General features: G+C 45.4%; 1 long non-coding RNA gene across 2 annotated transcripts; it reads left to right on the top strand.

The window, feature by feature from the left end:
- Positions 1 to 523: 523 nt before the first annotated feature.
- On the top strand, positions 524 to 4,411 carry LOC147007508 (uncharacterized). Of its 2 annotated transcripts, none has more exons than XR_015054138.1 (5): positions 524 to 761; positions 3,113 to 3,169; positions 3,272 to 3,338; positions 3,633 to 3,790; positions 3,974 to 4,411. It is a non-coding gene; the product is annotated as an uncharacterized LOC147007508 (long non-coding RNA). The 2 variants fall into 2 exon arrangements; XR_015054139.1 differs by having other exon boundaries at positions 3,964 to 4,411.
- Positions 4,412 to 14,686: the final 10,275 nt, after the last annotated feature.

The raw sequence follows: 14,686 nt of genomic DNA, 5'->3' as shown, positions 1-14,686 counted from the left end.
TCGGACGCTATGTTGAGAACAGGTTCAGACCCATGAAAGTTGTTTTCAGATGCGAGTCTGATCGGAATCAGGTTCTTACGAACAATAAAAAGATACGGAATTTGAAGGATCCCTCTCTCTGGACAAGAAACATTTTCATCACTCCAGACTACACTCAGCTCCAAAGAGAAACACTCGAGATGCTGTTGAGTGATCTTGATAAAAAGAGAGAAAGTGATCCAAACGGGCGATACACCATTAAAGGAGACAAAGTCGTCCTCCTCAAGAAGCCCAAGGGTGAACCTCATTTCCGTAAATGATGACCATCCCTCCTCATCTCCGTAGATCATGACCATCCCTCCTCATCTCCGTAGATCATGACCATCCCTCCTCATCTCCCATCTCACATCATACAGTCTCCTCATGCTGCACACTTTAAAAGAAATACAGAGTATATTCTGTTGAAAACAATTTCCTTCAACGCACGGTCTCTTCCAAATACCTGAGATCACATCGGAGCCGAAACCGAAAACCTTTTTGAAAGTCCAGACAAGGAAAGGATTTCATTCCTGATGGATATTTTACATTTAATAAGAACAAGAACCTGAACTTTGAAAGTAAAGGCACCAAAGCTACAGAAAACCATGGTGGGGTCTTATTGTTGAGGAAATGGAATTCATCACCGACTTCCATTGTTCATTGGCTGCCTCCTGAACGGAAACCTCACCGTGATGACGGCCAGCAACCACACGAAGCCATGTGCCATGCAAGACCTTCAACAGGTGAGAACTTTTCATTACCTTTTTACAGGTTGGGTGAACTCACCGGGTGCAAACACAACCAACCACAAGATCAAAAACACAACCAACCACAAGATCAAAAACACAACCAACCCCAAGATTGATGAAGAAGAATATCCTGAATTGTGGAGATAATTGCAATAATACTTTTCGTGGGAAGGCAACTTATTGGCATGGTCATCCCCATGCAGAATATAAACCAACAACTTTCACTCCCTTCGATTGGATGAGATCACCTGATTCACCTTTTTTGGCCAGGAGCAAGACCCAGGGGCAAAAGGTCTTTCTCAACCCACACCACATACAATGTTTGTTTGCATATTCTGTGACACCAACCTCTCGGGAGCATTTCTACAGTGGGTGTCACTTCGAATTGTGGTACACGTTCTTTTTTTCTTCAGGCCATTTTGTATAGTGGGGGTCAAATCAGGTTTTCACACCAATATTAGAACAAGGTTGAGAGGTGGGTTGATTGAAACGACTGCATTTTCCAAATTATTCGCTCAAATTTGACATGGTATACATGGATGGAATGAGAATGGATGATACGACATATAGATTCGAGTTGCTATGGGTGGGGTAATATTCAGAATGTGTACATGGAATCCAAATAATGTGGAGAGAAGCATTCTCAGTAATTCTCTTATGAAAATTGACACCAAAGTATCAAAATATCTGTTGCACAAATACACAATAGACCAACGACCACTGTGTCATTGACGAGGAATTCTGTTGTGGCTGAATGTCCCCTCCGAGAAGCAAGCCACTTGATGAACTCACTCCACCTTAAACGGAACATTGCTTCCATGACAAGTTTGTGAGCCCTCACCCCGCGGTTGTATGATTTGCCTTGAAGAAGAGAAGTTGTCCTGCTGTTACCATCGACCTCAGATTCAATCAGAACATCTTCAGTGCCTGAGTTATCATACTTTTTGCCCAGAAGAGCGAGAAAGTTCAGGGCAATATGGAATCCTCCCATGTGGATGATGGAATTTGAGAACTCATCTGGCACTCTCCACTGGATCTCTTTTGCCTTGACGTCGATGGCGAGGTGAAATGTGAGCACGACAGTCTTCTGCCCTTGGCTTGCCATCATCTGTTGTGCGGTTTTCATCACTGTATAGATTGTGCTATACTCAGTGGGAGTGCCTTCAATCATTTTTCTCTGTCCTTTTCGAAGAACATCCTGTGAATCTTCTTGACAGAGTACACATTTGTCATACTTTGTTCTCTTTCTCTGTTTTCGTGGTGGTAAAACTGGAAGCATGCAAGCACTGCTGGTATCGTCATCCATGTCTCCATCAAATCTACGAAATCATACGAGGTTTAATCCCTCACAGACTGCAGTCTGTAGCACAGAAGACAAATTAGTAACAGGTCAAGATACTTCAAGATGAACGTCCAGGTACGTTTGGAACTGTTCAACGAGCTGAAGCGAAAATAATTGTGATTATAACAATCAGCAAAAAGTCACGACTTCAAAATGGAACATGTGTAAACCACAGATGATTTAGGATAAGTTCTTTGCCAACGCGGTCGAGCTACGTATATTTAACAGGCAAACGGTCTCAAGATCACAAATCATACATTTTGTACATTCATGTTATGAATGTACATGTTATGTTATGAATGTACATGTTATGTTATGAATGTACATATTATGAATGTACATGTTATGTTATGAATGTACATGTTATGTTATGAATGTACATATTATGAATGTACATGCAATGAAGGCACAAAAATTATGCATTCAACAGACATTCAGCAAACAGATAAAGACAAAACCACAAACACACTTTTTCGATTTGCCAGGTGAATTCTACGACATGTTTGTTACGTTATGGGATTCTACATATGAATTTCGACTAATACTTCACCAACTAATTTATATGGATGCACCAATCTCTTCTCTTTATATCCATGCATTGTATAATAATTGGAATGAACCAGTTCAAAAGATACAATCGACTAAAGCAACCCACCATGGATCACATTCTCCCATTGATGGAAAAAAAAACTTTATTTGACCCCCACCATACAAATGGGCCTGTTGAAAAAATGCTACACCACAATTTGAAGTGACACCCACCATAAAACTGCTCAGGAGAGGTTGCCCGAACACAATATGCATTCAGACCTTGTATGTGGTGTGGGTTGAGCAAGACCTTATTTTAAGGCCGATATGGGAAATAGCTCCTTGACTATTTCATCGATTACCTGTTCCATCCATACATTTCCTTCTGTGGCCTTTTCTGAACAAGTTATCAAACTAATGAAGATATCAATGTATTTAATCTTTAATATTTCTGTTGTTTGTTTTTTATCCAAAGACTCCTCAGAAGAGGTGCTCCTTCCTGCTCACCTGAAACCATCCCACCGGTTGGAACGTAAGTTGCCAAGATTCTTGTCTTTCATTACAAATTATTCCAAACTTTGTCTGAACTACATGTTCTTCACGTGCATCATGTCCCATTTTGTCTGTGCCTCAGAAGTGTTGAGGACAAATATATATTTTGCTGAACTCAAATCCAGAGAAGCAGCAAACAAATCTTCCAGGTGGGAGCAGTCTGGCGTCAGTGCAAATGTATCTGTATCAAAATTATGGCGTACACCTGGATGATCATTAAAATTAATTGCTTGAAAAATCCAGTGGGAGTTTGTGATGAAGAAAATAAAGATGTGAAATTGAAGGTAAAAGAAAGAAGAGAATTTAACTGAGATGCAGAAAACAATTGACATGATATAATATTTGCAGGATTGTGTTGGAAGGTATGATAATGATGGAGATGATGATGACAATGGTGTTGAGGGATTTTGACATTCTTTTGTTTAATGTGTGTGTGGAGGAAGAAGTTTCAGTGACGGCGACTGGAGAAGATGTGATGTTTGGCAGTGGATCCATCATCACTCCGTCGTACAAGCTCCAGGAATGAAAGATGAAACATCAGACTCTTACATACGGCTGATCCAAGATTTAAAAACATAAACATCAGTCTCTAGAAGTACAGGTACTTAAACCATCCAGAGACTTTATTTTATCACATCGTGCGTGACCATCACTGTACGTCGTGTGTGACGTCATCACTGTATGCTGTTCATCACTCTTCACCATGCGTCACTTCATAACTGCACAAACACATTTACACTCCAACATTGTCTATCACTTTTTTTGTTCTCCGAGCATCCTTCAGCTGAGACCCAGTGTACGAGTTGTACTTCGATGAACCAGTGTACGAGTTGTACCTCGAAGACCCAGTGTACTCGTTGTACCTCGATGAACCAGTGTACGAGTTGTACCTCGAAGACCCAGTGTACTCGTTGTACCTCGATGAACCAGTGTACGAGTTGTACCTTGATGACTTTTTTATTGTGAATTTTGTCATTTTTTAATTCCTGTGAATAAAGTTAACCGAAATCTCTTCTCCTTTCAAATCATATAATGTTCAAGTCAAAGGAATGGTGTCGAAAATATTGTTATGAAAATGGCTCCGAGGGGATTACAAAACCTGTAAAAATTTCAAAAGTTTGTACATTTGTTTGTTGTTCTTTCATCCACGAACTGAAGCACCCAGAGACCCCGAATTTTAGGTGTACTCACGTGAGAATCTCGGCAAGGTTGTAAATGAACGTATTTTGACCTGAAAGGTCGTTTCGGCTCCTCACCTTCTTTGGGAATGGGGGGGGTGGGTGTTTGTCCGTCACCTAACCCGAGGTACTCCAGCCTGTATCTCATATTTGGTAGAGATTATGCCAGCCATTTATATGTCACCTGGAACAAAAATTGTCCAGGTGGGGTATAATCATTGTGTGGTGTCCGTTAATCAGGATATATGTAAACACTGGGAACTTCTCCAAAACTACACACATAAACTTGACCACAATCTCCATCGTCCAGGTCAGGTATGGGAGCATGTGCCGGAGCAGCCTGTTGCTGCGTCCACTTTCCGCCGGCACTGCAGGGGCCTCAGTCAGGCCATCCCCCAGGCAGATGTCTGACCCATCCCCATCACCTTGAGATGTTGATCAGCCTGCTGCAACCACGAGGCACGTGGTCGGCCCATTGGCCTCCTCCACTGATGAGGCTCGTTCGCTGAGAGAATCTGGTGAGCAGGATCAGTGTCAAGAAAACGAGACGTCCATACAGCCGCAGCTGACGTTCACGGACTATGCAGGTAACAAATCTCATTTGAACCTCTGTCAGCAACCGCTCGTTGGACACAAAGTCCTCCCAGCGATAGCCAAGGATTTGCCGAAGAGACCTGGTACCAAAGGAATTAAGTTTCTGTCTCAGATACCTGGTCAGAGTCCAACTCTCCCACCTGTGGAGCAAGACTGGAAGCACCAAGGATCTGAAGACCTGGACTTTCATTCTCCTACACAGGTATTGGCATTGCCACACGCCATGATCCAGTGAATCCATGACTCCCCAGGCCAGACCCAGACATCTATTGACTTCTGGTTCAGAGCCAGCAGAGACCTGACTATCACTGCCGAGGTAAGTGAATCTCTCCTTGACCTCAACATCCTCGTCAAACAAGTACAGACAAGAGAGCAGCATCCAAGATTACATTGAAACCCTGGATCTTTGTTTTGACTCAGGAAACCCATAATCGCAGTGGCTCTGATTCCTCATTCCGCACCTCGAGGGCCCCCTCAAGGATATCCAGAGTCTCCGCAAAGATGACTGCATCATCTGCAAAATCAAGGTCAGAGATCTTGACATTCCCAAACGATGCACCGCAGCTTGATCTCTCCGACATCCTCCCCAGAATCCAGTCCATGCAAGCGCTGAAAAGTGTGGGGGCAAGGAGACACCCCTGGCAAACTCCAGTCACAACTGGAAATCAGTCAGAGATGGTATCACCACATCTCACAGCACTTTCAGTACCAGAGTATTGTTCAGACATCAGATCGGTGTTTGAGCTTGTATCCAGCTTGTGACCTCCACCACTGAATGGGGATTGAGGTTATGTTTGCACCTCTGTCCCTTCCTCTGTCTGTCTGTGAGCAGGATATCTCAAAAGATTTGGAATGGATTCGGTGGACAGGATGGGAATGTGACAAAGAAGAATTGATTTGATATTGGTGAAATCTGGATACGAGAATTTTAAAAGTGATTCTTCACCATTGAGAGAGACAGGGCCAAAAACGATATATTGTTGCGTATTTGGAAAACTATCGCACTCAACATTCAGGTTCCTTTTGCTCAGTTATATCGGTAAGTATGTGTTTTATAAATAGCTACCTTTCCCTTGTCTAATGGGTAATTAAAAGTTCATGCGCTGTGATTTATTTTTATAGTTCGGATTTTTATTGGGAAACAAATCAGCAATGACAACAGTTCTGCAGAGAACAAGGACAACCCTCTGCTCTGGGATTCTCCGTGGGCCGAGTGGGGGAGGGGTCGAGCCGGCGGGGGCGGATAAAAGGGGAGGCAGAAGCTGGTCAGAGGAGGAGCATCTCCCAACCTGGTCATCTCATCTTGCTGGAGTGTTCGTCTTGCTGCAGCGCTCGTCTTGCTGGAGTGCTCATCTTGCTGGAGCGCTCGTCTTGCTTCAGCGCTCATCTTGCTGGAGCGCTCGTCTTGCTTCAGCGCTCATCTTGCTGGAGCATTCGTCTTGCTGGAGCGCTCGTCTCAGAGAGCCTGTCTGGCCGGTCTTGGTCGACGTCGTCCTTGTCCTCCTCACCACGACCGAGAGCTCGAGCGACGCCATTCCCAAAAGGAACCACAAGGGTCGCCCGCCGGTGTCCGGGTTCGGCTTGCCTCTCGCCGGACTGACCAGTTTGAAGACCGCACGAGGCGGACAGGTCTGAGATAGGCCTCAATAAAGACCATTTGGTCCGGTCATCTTTGGGTGTGCGTGTGTGTCCGTGGGCCCGTCTGCGAAGTTGTAAATCGTATAAGTGCTTTTGCTGTATATACATTGCATACGTGCTTATTAATATTCGGTTTTGTTCTGCTTCTTGCGTGCTTCCTGAGTTTCCCCCCATTATTGTATAAATAAGTCCCATTTGTTCAATGTTTCGGCTCGTTCGTGTCCATTCCTTCATTGACTGAGCGTGCTGTGTGTTAGAGAAATAGTAAAAGCGGTTTCGGCTTCAAAGCGACATTTGGACCGACGGATCTCGGCGATTAAACCCCTCGGATCGCACACGGGTCGAGTGCGCCAGGCGACTCATTCCGTACGGGAGCCGTCGAGGGTGTGAAGACTCGGAAGATCACGACATGGCCTCTCGGTATTTTGAAGATTTGGCAAATAACCCTGTACCACGTGTCCGAAATATTGACGCTTCACGGTCCGAAAGGAACCCGTACTCTTCTGACTTTTCCGAAGAAATACGATCTGAATTCCGAGCGATCGGTCGAGCCCACTCTGTAGCTCCATCCAGCGGTCGTGCTCGCGGCCGACGCCCGGCTCCGCAACAATATAACACGATATGTGGAAAATTTGTGGACACATTCGGACGAAACGTCGGACAGATTTGAGGAATGACAAGGACGAATTGGTTAGATTTTGGTGAAGATTCAGTTCCAGATTCTGGAATTTTTAAAGTGATTCTTCACCATTGAGTGATAGGACCTGAAGCCATGTTTTGCACGATATATCAAAAAGTTGTGGACCCATTCGGATAAAACTTGGTGGTTGAGTGGGTAGGTGAGGAGAACAACCTGGTATCTGTTTGTGTTTGACTCCTTTGGCTTCCTCCACCAAATTTGTTGAAAACTGGAGGTTGCACCCAGGGGTGCACAGGAGAGTTTTTGTGGTTTTAGGACATAAAAAAATCCATGGGGGAGGGAGGGGGTAATCCATCTGTAATTCTGGGGGATTCTTCACCGTTGAGGTCCTGATGGAGATTCCACCGATCTATGGGGTACAAAACATAAACTGTTCAGCTTCGTTTCAGCGAATTCGATGCAACTTCACCACAACACCCTTCACTGTGAATGTATCAAAGTTCATGGCATTAATAAAAAAATCGGGTCTCAGGGGGTCCACAGGGGTTGTCCTACAAAATAGGTATTTGCTTTCTTATCTGAAACTACACAAACAATGCTGATGAAACTTGACCACAACCTTCATCACCCGTGACGTACCAGTTTGTTCGTGGCATTAAAAACAATCCACAGGTATTTACTTTGTTTTCCGTTTCATGTTTTGTGGGTCATCCTCGCCGACCAGTAGTTCCCTGGTTATCTTATCCAGGTGATACCAGGTGATTGCCCAGGGGTATTGCCCTGATGTTTTTCATAGGGCTGTGAATTTCAAGCGGTATTTGTAAATAAAACACAACTTGGGTGTCAAGTTGGACGAATAACCAAAATTAAAACAAAAAACATTTGTTTCAATTTTTTATCGTCACAAATCTTCGACCACAGAACACAAAGGGTTAAAAACAAAAACCCGCTTTCGATTCCCACCAACCCGTTTTTTGTCACCTTCAACTTGCCATGTTTGGATTTGTTTAAATTCACAATGTCATTATTATTCTGTGTTTGTACGAACAAGTGTTTGTTTTGGAAAACTTTATTTCGCACAAAGTGTCATTTAAATTTGATCTCGAGGGAGGGGGAGGGGGCATAGACCCCTTTCCCCCCCCCCCCGAGGACTCACAACACCATCAGTCCACCACTGGTTGGAAGCCCCCTGGAGCTCGATGACGATCCTCAACAGAACCCTCGGAACAAAACTTTGAAGCCAACAAAACTTCACACCTTGGTCCATGACTCGTGATCGTCCGGACAGAAAGGGAGGAGGGGACTCCGAGACCTGGGAGGACTCCGTCCTACTCTATGGAACTCACATATGGAGATAACAACCAACAACACACACACACACACACACACACACACACACACACACACACACACGCACACACACACACACACACACACACACACACACACGCACACACGCACACACACAAACACATAAACATACACACGGACACGCACAAACAAGCAGACACAGTGACACACACACACACACACATTCACAAACAAACAAATACAAACACACAAATAAACACACAAACAAACTCTTACAAACAAACACACAAACACATACAAACAAACAAATACACACATACAAACACACACAAACAAACACACACAAACAAACACACACAAACAAACAAACACAAACAAACACACACAAACACACAAACAAATAAACACACACACAAACACACACAAACAAACACACATACAAACACACACAAACAAACACACACATACAAACACACACAAACAAACAAACGCAAACAAACACAAACAACAAAACAAATAAACACACACACAAACACACACAAACAAACACACATACAAACACACACAAACACATACAAACACACACACAAACACATACAAACATACACATGCACACACGCAAACACACAAACACATACAAACACACATACAAACACACATACAAACAAACACACACAAACAAACACACACACACAAACACATACAAACACACACACACAAACACATACAAACACACACAAACACACACACACACACAAACACATACAAACACACACAAACAAACACACACAAACAAACACACACAAACAAACAAACACACACAAACACACACAAACAAACAAACACACACACAAACACACACTAACAAACACACACACAAACACACACTAACAAACACACACAAACAAACACACACACACACACACACACAAACACGTTCGTTCCCAGCGATTTTGGCGGAAGCAACGCGAAATCAAGAAAATGACCAAATACCAAGATCTCAGTGACGAAGTGAAAATATTCTCGAAGTTGAAGATTCAAAATTGTCCCTGTGATCACTGGAGTCACTTGGATGAAGAAGAAGAACCTCACGGTGTATTAATTAATAAACAGAGAGGTTTTAAAGACGTGTGGTGATTCGTTAATTTTTCTTTTCTCATAAATTCATCAATTAATTTTTATTTTGCTTCTATTTGTCATGAAACATTCACGTGACTAATATTAGCCAATCAGTTGCTTCCTTCCAGGAACCAATCAAGGCGAGAGATACCACAAGGCCAGGCGGAACAAGAACCAATCAAGGCGAAGGATGCTGCAAGGCCAGGGTAAACGAGAACCAATCAAGACGAAGGATGCTGCAAGGCCAGGGTAAACAAGAGCCAATCAAGGCGAGAGATACTGCAAGGCCAGGGTCAACGAGAGATCATCACGACTTGTTCCAACCTGACGATCCTTTCCTGATGAGTATTTTCACATCTCTCTCCACGAGTCGCTCAACACGTCAATATTTCATAGTTAATTTGGTTTAACATAACCAGAACTCTTGAACGAAGTAGATTTGGTTTGTTTGGTTAAACCAGGACGACAACGAACGACTCTCCTCCCCTCACCATCTCGGACGCCATTTTAAGTTAGTTACAGAGCTCGCTGAGCTTCATCCTCAAATTTGCGCCCAAAAGGTTCGTTGATCTCATTGACCAGTGAAGACCATCCGATTTATAAAAAGTGATTTCTGAGGTTCGGCTTTCTTGGAGTTAAGGATTATTTGATCCTCCAAGTTGACCCCTCCAGCCCTTCCAATCCAAACATCGCGCCCAAATTGCCCCTTTGGTATTTGGACACAAAGTGTGAGATTTGTTTTAATTACATTTGTTAAGAAGTTTTAATCCCTGGGGTTAACGGATAACAAAGGGCTAATTAAGGGTTCATTAAGAGTTCAATCTCAACTTGGCGCCCAACACCCGTTCTGATCTCATAAGATTTCTTCACCCACCCACCAACTAAATTCATCACTGAAGAACGATTTTGTCTGAGGTTTACGGATAAGAAGGGTCTTAAGGGTGGAAGGGTCTTCACAAAGCCGGAGAAGGAAACACGAGAGGCAGAGGGCACATTGAGATAATGAAGAGAAAGCGATGACGCGGGTGTGGTCGATGTTGATTCTAATGTGTATTGTAATATTTGTGTCACGATGATCATCAAACGCAAGTGATATAAAGGCAAGATGAACACACAACATTCTCAGTCAAATCGATTTGATATCCACTGATGGGCCATGTTGTGATAAACGGGGGACAATTCAACACATTGGGAGTCAAAAAATGAACATATTGTTGCGGTTGAGGAAATTCGCAAACCACCATTCAGGTCCCATAAGTGAGATATCTCTGTAAGTACATGTGTAGTTAGCCCCAAACCCGTTTTTTAGAGGGAATAAATGTGATTCATTCGGGTTGCGACCCTTTAAGATCGCCGTTTTTCTGTTCTATCTTTATTTTGAACCAACCACATCTCGGCCACCATCGCACAACAACCACCAACCGCAACGCCGCTTCACAACAACAACAGCGCCAACGGCCGCAACCTTTGCCTTCACGGCTCGCTTCCGCAGACATCGCATCACAGCCATTCCAAATGTCACCATGGCCATGGACCAGCACTTTAAACCCTCCACCACCTTCGCCTCTCCTTCTGCGGCCATTCCCGCACCGCTTGTGGGCACCGAGCGTCAGGCTGTCCTGGCCTCGTGCGGGACGCGCGCCGAGCCGCAGGTGCAAATAGCGGCCTTTCCGAGGAGAAGTCGGATCAGGAATGATACACGCCCACTTCCGATCCGTCCAATCAGCAAGCGCGGGCGGTTTGGCCCCGCCTCCAGGCGCGTCGGAGGAGAATCGATATATGCAAATTAGAGGATCAGGGAGACTCACGCCCCTTTTTCTCCGTCCAATGGGCGAGCGTGGCTCCACCCCGAGCTCGTTCTGATCCAGAAATTTGCATATGGGTTCTCCTGCCGGACTATAAAGCGCGCGCGGGGCGAATTTGGTCAGTTTTGGGTCAGAGGGAGTTGGAGGCAGTCAGAGTTGGAGAAAAGGTCGAGGCAGTCAAGTCGGGTCTGGAGAGGAGCAGTCTGTGGAGCCGTGAGTCAAATCGGGTCTGGAGAGTGGCAGTCTGTCGGGGTTCGGAGTCTGTCGGGGAGCTGCAGAGAGGGGAAGCCTGGAGCGCGGTCGAGGTGGTTTGCTGCAGTCAGCTGAGGAGAATTGGGGAGGAGGTCGAATAGCTCGGGTCCAAGGCAAGGAAGACGGCGAGCGGCGACGAGCTCGCATTGGAGTCGCTCGTCGCGGGACCCAAGCAAGCCAGCTATCCTCTTTCCCCAGAGCATCAACAATTCCCCCCTTTTTTCCCCCCGCGCTGAGATAGTGCGAAAAGGGGGCCCCGTTCCCACCCCACTCCAAGCAGTGCCAACGAAACCCGAGAAGGAGCGCGGAGTCGGGGCGCCGCGACATTTGCGGCTCATCACAAGACACGGTTTGGATCCACCCGGTCTCGCGGCCCACAGGCCCCGTCTGCCCCCTTGTCTTTGGCCCTTTCCTTTTGCTTTTCAGTAAATGTGTTGTCGGCGTCGTCTGTAAAGTAAAACTGTTTAAGTGTTGCCGTGTGCACGCGTAGTCGGTAGTAGATCTGCATTGTTGTGTTTCTTTTGTAACATCTGCTTTTGGTGCATAATTGTTGTAATTGTATATGTGTGCTCTCCGTGTGCCGCGGAATAAATGTGAATTATGTTGAACTGTTTTTCCCGTTTCGCTTCGTCTTTTCTTTAATTGAATCTCCATCTTGCTTCACGCAAAGGGTTGGTAGTGGGCTTAATACGCCCGATAATTAATCGGAACCGTCGAGGCCGACGATTACACCGCTCGGTTATCCCGATAGTACGAACGGGTCGCTTAAGCGGCCCGTGTCCGGAGTCGACCTGTGGCGAGGTGCGATCGCCCGGTCTCCCCTCCGCGCGGCTACTTAGGTCGGTCGAATTTGGCGAACAACCCTATCCCACGCGGGCGGCCGATTTGCACGATCGTGGTGAGGCCGAAAGGCCCACCCATGACTAGCTCCCGGCGTTAGTCCGAGAGGGCCACGACAGAATTGTCTGTCCGGTGGGTGACGTGCCGCGATTCGAGTTACGTGGCCGCTCGCACGCCGGCGGGCACGAATTCGCAACAATAGCATAAGGAAATTGAAAGTGAAGAGTGTGACTATACGATGCCCTGTCACTGTCATGATGAGTTTCATTAGGTCACTACAAAATATCGTCCCTGTGCTGACAGTCAGATGGAGATGACATGACAATGCCGTAAACACAGAATGATGTAAGAAATCTGTCGAATATGGTCGAAGATGGGTCTACGTCTGGTACACGAACAGATGCATTTTTTTTAACAAACCCCAGATGCATGTCTCGACTCCATTTCTGAACTGTTCTCTGAATCAGAGCCAGCTATACTAATAATATGATAGGTGATCAAAAACTAAACGTGCGACATATCAGAGACTAAAACAAATATAAAATACTGACCATTACAAAGTAAAAATAATTTTGAGGATCTCGGCCCACCGAAACAGGCTTGACATTTCAGGTATTTTGGCTCATTCACCCTTCAGAATTATCACTGTCATGATAATTCATCATCATCATCATCATCATCATCATCATCATCATCATCATCATCATCATCACTTCTTGCTTCACCTTCAGATGATGAATCAATCATCAGATAATCCGTTCTGGATGGATCACCGTCAGCGTCCATTTCAACTGGTATTCCTGGGGCAAGCACCTGGGGCAGTTGATGTCCATCAAACCAGATAACTCGATGGTGACCATCAACGATTTCCCATCCTGCAGTTGGAGATTTTGATATGGTGGCCAGGTGGGAACTGCCCCACATTGTAGCCACAAATCCAGTCCTTACACTATGTGGCTGCAACTCAGCTCAGCAAGGCGGGATGCTGCTGCCGTCAATGCTCTTCAGTTTGTCGAACGGTCGCATGGAATTCGATTTGCGGTTATACGTGCGATTGACATAAAATCAGTAGTTGTTCGGCGTCGTCGTCTTTTTTGTACCGTACATGAGGCAGACGAACTCCTCGAGGACGGCAAACATTTCATCGTCCGGCTCTTTGTCGCTGAGCGATGAAAAACCCCGAATGAACTTGTCGTGGGCACACATTATATCATACGGCCGTTTCTTCCCTTTCCTTGCGAATGCTGATGTGTAGTCACATCCCGTGAATGCATGCAGGCCAGGCAGAGCTGTGCACACATCCGGACCGATTTGCGCTGCCACATTAGTCATGTTCACGTAGTGTCGATTATCCTTACCGGACGTCCCAACTTCCATCCAAATTGTACGTGTAAATCGATGAACATTGTGAAGGAGAATCACCAGTATGTCGGTGTCCGAGGCACGTACTACAATGTCACCATCTTGACAATCAAGGTCAGCCACTGTCAAATGGAAGCACAATCTCGTGTCTGCCTTTGGGTGATTACAGAACAGATCTTGAGTTAATTGTTTCTGCACTCCACCATTCACAACACAATACTTGGCACATTTACCGTTGACACCGAGGAAAACGATTCTTCCGTCCAGAATGTGTCGGTATTGCTCCCCAGCCCAGTCATGAATTCAGGTAGACCGCTCTTGGAGGAACTCGATTTCAGAGCTTTTTCAATGTTCTTCGGTCTTATCTGGTCCGGGCCACTGTTAACATAACGTTGCTCTTCGGCTCCTCGTCTTTCCCGTTCGCAGTCATTAATAGAAGGATCCTCGTAAGTGTCAAACGCTATGTCTATACGTTTTGACTGGTGGGAGAAGGTCGCAACGAGGATACCCCGTGACAGACCACCATAAGTCGGGGGTAGGTTTGGTGGTAGGCAGTGAAGGAGAAAATTTCCATCTATCAGATGTACCTTCACATCAGTCGGATGGCCGTGATCAGGTACTGTTTTCTCCAGCTTGTCGAAAAGGGCGCTCTTTGCTGTATGCACCATTGAACCATCACGCTTACACAGAGACAGCGGCACAGGTGTGAGTGGAAATGTGAAGAGGAATTCGAGGTCCACTTCGGCCTTCACCTCGAT

The sequence above is a fragment of the Eptatretus burgeri genome, unplaced genomic scaffold (genome assembly GCF_056783735.1).
Source record: "Eptatretus burgeri isolate ZD-2024b unplaced genomic scaffold, Ebu_testis_v1 Ebu_testis_scaffold_128, whole genome shotgun sequence".
Taxonomy (NCBI): domain Eukaryota; kingdom Metazoa; phylum Chordata; class Myxini; order Myxiniformes; family Myxinidae; genus Eptatretus; species Eptatretus burgeri.
Note: the sequence above shows the minus strand (reverse complement) of the source record. Positions and strands in the feature narration are given on the sequence as shown.